Below are 6377 nucleotides of genomic sequence, written 5' to 3'. Positions count from 1 at the left end.
CTTTCGGACTAGACTTTCCTTAAGGCCTATTTGGACCACTTAAATTCTCTTGCTCTTGAAAAACAAAATCTCACCAAGGAGTAGAAACACTCTTAAAAGCTTTCCAAAGACATCACGCAAGATGCTTTCAGCATGGTATTTCAATTCCTGACTATGCCACTTTATCATTTCTAAAGGAAGAAATCAAGTAATTGCATTTCTTACACCACCCCACCAAAGCCACAAATTGGGGCTGCAGTTCAGGAAAGTAATTTTCTGTGTTATCCCCGGGTCCCATTTTAAACATCCTGTTTACACACACACACATATGCACACGCACACACACACATGTGTTCGTGTTTGATGAAGGTCAAAAGTCAAAGTTGGATGTCTTTCTTCAGCCATTGCACACTTTAGTTTTTATTGACACCGTCAGTCTCTTACAGGCTTGGAGATTGCCAAGAAGGTTGGCTTGGTTTGCCAGCAAGGCACAGGTATGTGTCTCTACATTATCTGTGCTAGCACACTGGACTTTTATGTGATTTCCCTTAGTCCCAGACTCATCTTTACATGATATTCACACACACTAGTTGAGCGTGTTCTTAGTTGAATATGGTGGCTCACCCTTGTAATCTCATCATCACGCTGAAGGCTGAGACAAGAGGATGACTCTGAGTGTGAGAAGCTACAGAGGCTGTTTCAGTTATGCCTTCTCCAATGTGATGTTCTCAGGAAGCATTTTAGAATGCACGCAAACACTGCTCTCTTGGGTAGTATTTGCAGCATGTGAGGTATTTTTGTCTCATCTTTGATTCCTTTTGGTGGTACTTATGCTGAGACAAACACCAATATGCATCCATAAAAGAGTAAACTCCGGAAGCCTTTCTATTATTTAGACATAGGTGGTCAGTGTGCTGCACACATATTTTTTTCTATGCGGATCTGGTGTGTTCAGCCAGGGGTCCCCTTGCTATTGTTCTTATTCATTATGTCATTCTCAATACAAAATTATTTTATAATCATTCTGGCAAAATAAAAGTATTATTCTCTTTGCACAGTTCAGTAATATGTACATTCAGTTATAACAATTATGACAGATACTAGAAGGATCAGAAACAGAGTTAAAATTTTAGTTAGCAAGATAGGTTTATTGAAAAATGGTAAAGTTCAAATTCTACTGCAAGATCTTCAGTTCACATAGCCATTTCCTCTTTCAAAGTCTGTCCTTGAGTGGTGACCATACAGCTGTCACTCAGTTCACTGACAGATAACAAAGTATAGAACTATGTTGCCTTTTTGTCTTCAGAAATAAGCTCATATGACATTTCACAAGAGTAATCATTTATAGTGGGAAATGATCAACTTAGATAAAGTTACAATCAGGCAATGGAAAATGGTAATGCTGGAAACCAATGTGAATGGGAAATAAATGGAGTTAGACAAGAAACAGCCGACTGGAGGATAATGGCCATATCAGTGTCCCAGAGACTCTGATTTACATCCAGAAGAACTTAGTGAAGGTGAATTTCCAGATGAAGGATTGAGTTTCCAGAGTGATGGTAGTAAACATTGCATTGAAGGAGCTGTCAGAGCAGTTTTATGATACTAGAAGAGCAAAGAGTAGCACAGAAGATGATCCATGCTCAGAGATCAGAGTGGCCCTGTGGAGGCATTGAAATGATGCTTGCTTCATATATTAAAGCATATGATGACAAGAGCAGCATATGTCATATGTTATATAGTCTGTATCAGACTATTCTAATACATGTCGTAGAAATAAAAAATCACAGGTTCTAAATGTTCATAATATTTCAAATTATAGAATACTGAATAAATATTTTACTAGTTATTATTTTTATAGTTTTATATTTAATTATAAGACAAATGAACTTTAGTGAAGTTATTAAAGTTCATTAGAAATTGTATTCTCAGAAAAGTATAATTTTCTTACTTCCTAAAATATACACATATATGTTATATGTGTATATCCACATGTATAATATATATGTAAGTATGTAGAGTGAAAAATTATAGATACTGGGTATATAGAATTCTTTTTAGACATATAAAATATTCTCTAGGCTTTCTTTATAAAGACATGGAGAAACCGAGCCATGAAACAAGTCAAGAATGTGGACAGGCTAGTTACAAGAATTGGCTAGAATGCAAATTAGCCAAGCTGAGAACCGCAGTGACAGGGCAAGGCCAAAGTAACAGGGCAGGACCACATTCTTGAGAAAGATAAGCATACAGAAAGTTTTCACATGACCCTGACTCAGGTAGGTTGGGTTCCTTTGGAATGTACTGCTATTTTTATGTTATGCCACCTTAACAACCCCTCATCCCCCTCCCCATTCCTTGGTTTGTGGTTTTTCCCCTTTAAAAACCCCTCTCAAACTGGCTGTTGGGGTCAATTCAGCTCCTGCGTGGGCATACGAATTGACCGGCAGCTAGCTGTCACACACCCTAATAAACCTCGCTATTGCTCCAGTACACGGTGTCTCGAGCAGATTACTGGGTGGTCGCGACTTTCTGAGACTTGAGTGAGGGTCTCCCTTCTGCAGAGGTCTTCATGTATATATGTATATATATGTATATTAATACATATGAATATGTGTACATGTGTATATATGTATACAGACATATAGGTGTATGTGTATATATGTATATGTATGTTTATGGGTATATATGTGTGTATGTTTATATGTATAGGTGTATAGGTATGTATGTACATATGTGTATACATGTACATAGGTATATAGGTATATAGGGGTATATGTGTATATGTGCATATGTGTATATGTATATAAGTGTGTGAGCACATGGTATATATGTGAATAGGTGTGAAGATTTATATGTACATATAAACTCTCTGTCTCTCTCTGTCTTTGTCTCTCTCTCCCATATGGGAGACTAACAAACAGAAATCCCAGTGCTAGAAGTCCAATACTGTAGTTGTTGACCAGTGAGGTAACCCCCAAACATTACAGCATATTGCCAGTTTTTTGTTATCCTCCAGAAATTAGTGTTAAGAGTCTATCTGTTAAAGATACTACACATTGAACATGGAACACTGAAGCTGGTACTGACTTGGAAGTTTCATCCTACTTTTCATAATGCTATAAGTTTCTATGCATGGTACCAGAGGAGAAAAGTACTTATCAATCTTACCAAGCTATGAACTCTAAAAGCTATAATAATGACCAGCCTGGAAAGACATGCTCACTGATGCAATAGTGTTATGAATGTCATTGGAGCAATCAACCACATTTTGACTGGATTTAAGGACCACTTTATAAGATGAAACCTGTTAGGAGCCGCGTTCGCCATTGCAACATGGTGCCGGTTTTCTGCTTCCTGGTTCTTCTTGAGAGCCTTGCTTGAATGTGCGCCTGTGCAAGGCGCAAAAACCAGTATGCTAATTGGCGATGTCGTGAGAGCCAATGAGTGTGTGGCACGTCTCCTAGGGCTCTATATAAGCCACAGGTTTTTCGGGCTTGGCGTCCTTCACTTCACTGCTATCTAGAGAGCTGTACAATAAATTGCTGTCAGAAGAATCCTGAGTGTGGCGTTCTCCTTATCGGCGAGGCTGCGCGCTGCAGAAACCCATACCTGGCACTCCTATCAGGGGAAAACATCTGAGATAGACAGGCCCTAGGTACTAAGAGAGAATATGCTATTGTTGATCTGCTAAATGAACAAAATGTTAAACTGACTCCTGATGACTTTTTATATCCACAGATTAGTGCATCTCTCAATCGTCATTAGCGAAGCTCATTTTGCAGTAGACATTGATTAACACAGAGACTCAACAACTCATCCAGGTACATAGAATAAGAAACTATATAGTCCTCAGCCACAAGTGAGATATTTATATTACATCATCTCCTTCAAGAAGGTCCTTGTAAAAAAGAGGCACAAAACAAACAAGAGAGGAATAGATCTGGGAGGAGATGGGGGAAGATTATCGTAATACATTGTATGAATTTTTTAAGGAACTAAAAATGTTTGAAAATAATGTTTTTCTTGATTTTTTAAGTTTCCATGGTCATTGTTATTGCACTGTAGTAGTGCACAAAGTAAAAACAGATTGTATTGCCTTTTCTTTTTATTTATAATTTCATCTTGATTAAAGTAGAGACTGACTTATATGAGAAATATAGCACCTTCCTTTGCTCAATTTTTAACCCAAACCTAAAGCATTTAATGCATATCTGATCAATTCCTTATGAAATGAGTTTGTTTCACAACTGCACTGTCTTAGTTAGGATTTCTATCACTGCGACAAGACATCATGACCAGAACAGAACTTGGGGAGGAAAGGGTTTATTTGGCTTACACATCCATATTGCTGCTCAGTAGTTAAGGAAGTTAGGACAGGAACTCACATAAGGGAGAATGCTAGAGGCAGAAGTTAATGCAGAAGCCATGGAGGGGTGCTGCTCGCTGGCTTGCTCCCAATGGCTTGCTCAGCCTGCTTTCTTGTAGAACCCAGGACCACCTGCCCGGGATGGCACCACCCACAATGATGTTGAGCCCTCCCCATCACTAGTTGAGAAAATGTTGGACCTCATGGAGTCATTTTCTCAACTGAGGCTTCTTTCACTCTGAAGTCTCTAGCTTGTATCAAGTTGAAACACAAAACCTTAGCAGGTCATAATGTGCCATACTAGTAAGAATATGGAAGGCAGGGTGCTGAGGATGATTTGAATTGTAGGGGCCTGGCTCAAGGGGTTTCAGAGGAGAAGAATTTTAGTATGTGGCCTAGGGACTGTACTTATAATATTTTGGCTAAAAATGTGGCTGCTTTTTGCCTTTGTTGAAAAAGTATGCTGAGTTTAAAGTAAGGAGTTTTGGATTAATTGTATTGAAAAAGAAAATCTCAAAACAGCCTAGTTCAGACTCTGTCATGTGGTTATTAGTGTTCACTCTTGTGAAGACTCTTAATGAAAAGGAACAACCTGAGAAAGTAAAACTATAAAACATCCAGACCAGGAGAAAGGGGACACCAGAAAGTAAAATGGAGCTACAATTTATGTTCAAGGAGATAAACAGATTAAAGAAGAGCCCTATGCTAAATCAATAAAGGGATTGATGACTTCAGGCTAAGACCCTACCCAGATAAGCTTTCAGCTTCTGAAAAGGTATTAAGGAAAAACTCAGAGCCAGGCGTGGTGGTGCTTTAAGCCCAGCACTCAGAAGGCATAGGCTGGGATATCTCTAAATTCAAGGACAGCCTGTTCTACAGAGCAGCCAAGCTTAGGAAAAAATATTGGAAACAGAAATCTAAAAATGATGTAATTGAATGAAGGGGCAATGTTTCAGTTCCAGCAAGCAGCAGAACTTGGCATCTTTGGTCATGTGATTCTGGCTTTAGAGTCAAGGGTAGAAGAAAGAAGTTATGGAAGCTCCCGTTCAGATTAACAAAAGCCCCTGAGGACTGTGTTGGGGGTATTCCTGCATGGAGGCACAGGAAGGCCAGTGTGTGAAGCTCTAAAGGTAAAGCCTAGATTATCTTGGAAACCTGAAAATGTTGAAGATTCCAGAGCCTTGGGATGCTCCCGAGGAAGGCTGCTAAAGGGGAGTGGAACCAGCCCAAGAGAAAGATGCATGTTGCAGTCAACAAAGCTGAAAGGAGTTGGAGATCTGAAGAACACTTTGACATTAGACATGGAGGTTCAGTTCAGAGTTTTCCCAGCTGGTTTTAAGTCTTGCTTTGTTCCAGGACCTCTTCACTATGCTTCCTTCTCTACCTTGTTAGAAGTGATCTGCTTTTTGTTTTTGATTTTTTCAAGGGATTACAGTTTAAGAGATTGCATGAATCTCTGAAGAGACTTTGAACTTTGAACTTTTAAACAATGTTGAGACTGATATAGGCTCTGGGAGCCTTTGACTTTGAACTGAATGCATTTCTGCATTATGTTTTGACTACAAGCCTATGGGAGCCAGGGAGTGGAAGGTGGTGGCTTGAATAGGAATGGTCCTCCTAGATTCATGAGTTTGAATGCTTGATCACAGGGAGTAGCACTGTTACGAGGTGTGGCTTTGTTGGAGTAAGTGTGGCCTTGTTGGAGGAAGTGTTTCACTGTGGAGGTAGGCATTGAATTCTCATATGCTCAAGTGACACCCAGTATCGTACACAGTCTCATTCTGCTGCCTGTGTATAAAGATGTAGAACTCTCAGTTCCATACATCATGTCTTCCTGAATGTATTCTCTCCATGAAGATGAAAATGGGCTGAACCTCTGAAACTATAAGCTAGCACTGATTAAATGTTTTTCTTTATAAGAGTTGCTGTGGCCATGGTGTTTCCTCACAGCAATAGAAACTTTAACTAAGACTTGCAACTTCTCCACACAGATCAAGTCACTTTACACGCACACACACACACTGAGAGA

The sequence above is a fragment of the Grammomys surdaster genome, unplaced genomic scaffold (genome assembly GCF_004785775.1).
Source record: "Grammomys surdaster isolate TR1022 unplaced genomic scaffold, NIH_TR_1.0 278, whole genome shotgun sequence".
In the NCBI taxonomy this organism is placed as follows: domain Eukaryota; kingdom Metazoa; phylum Chordata; class Mammalia; order Rodentia; family Muridae; genus Grammomys; species Grammomys surdaster.
This window is presented reverse-complemented; position numbering follows the sequence as displayed.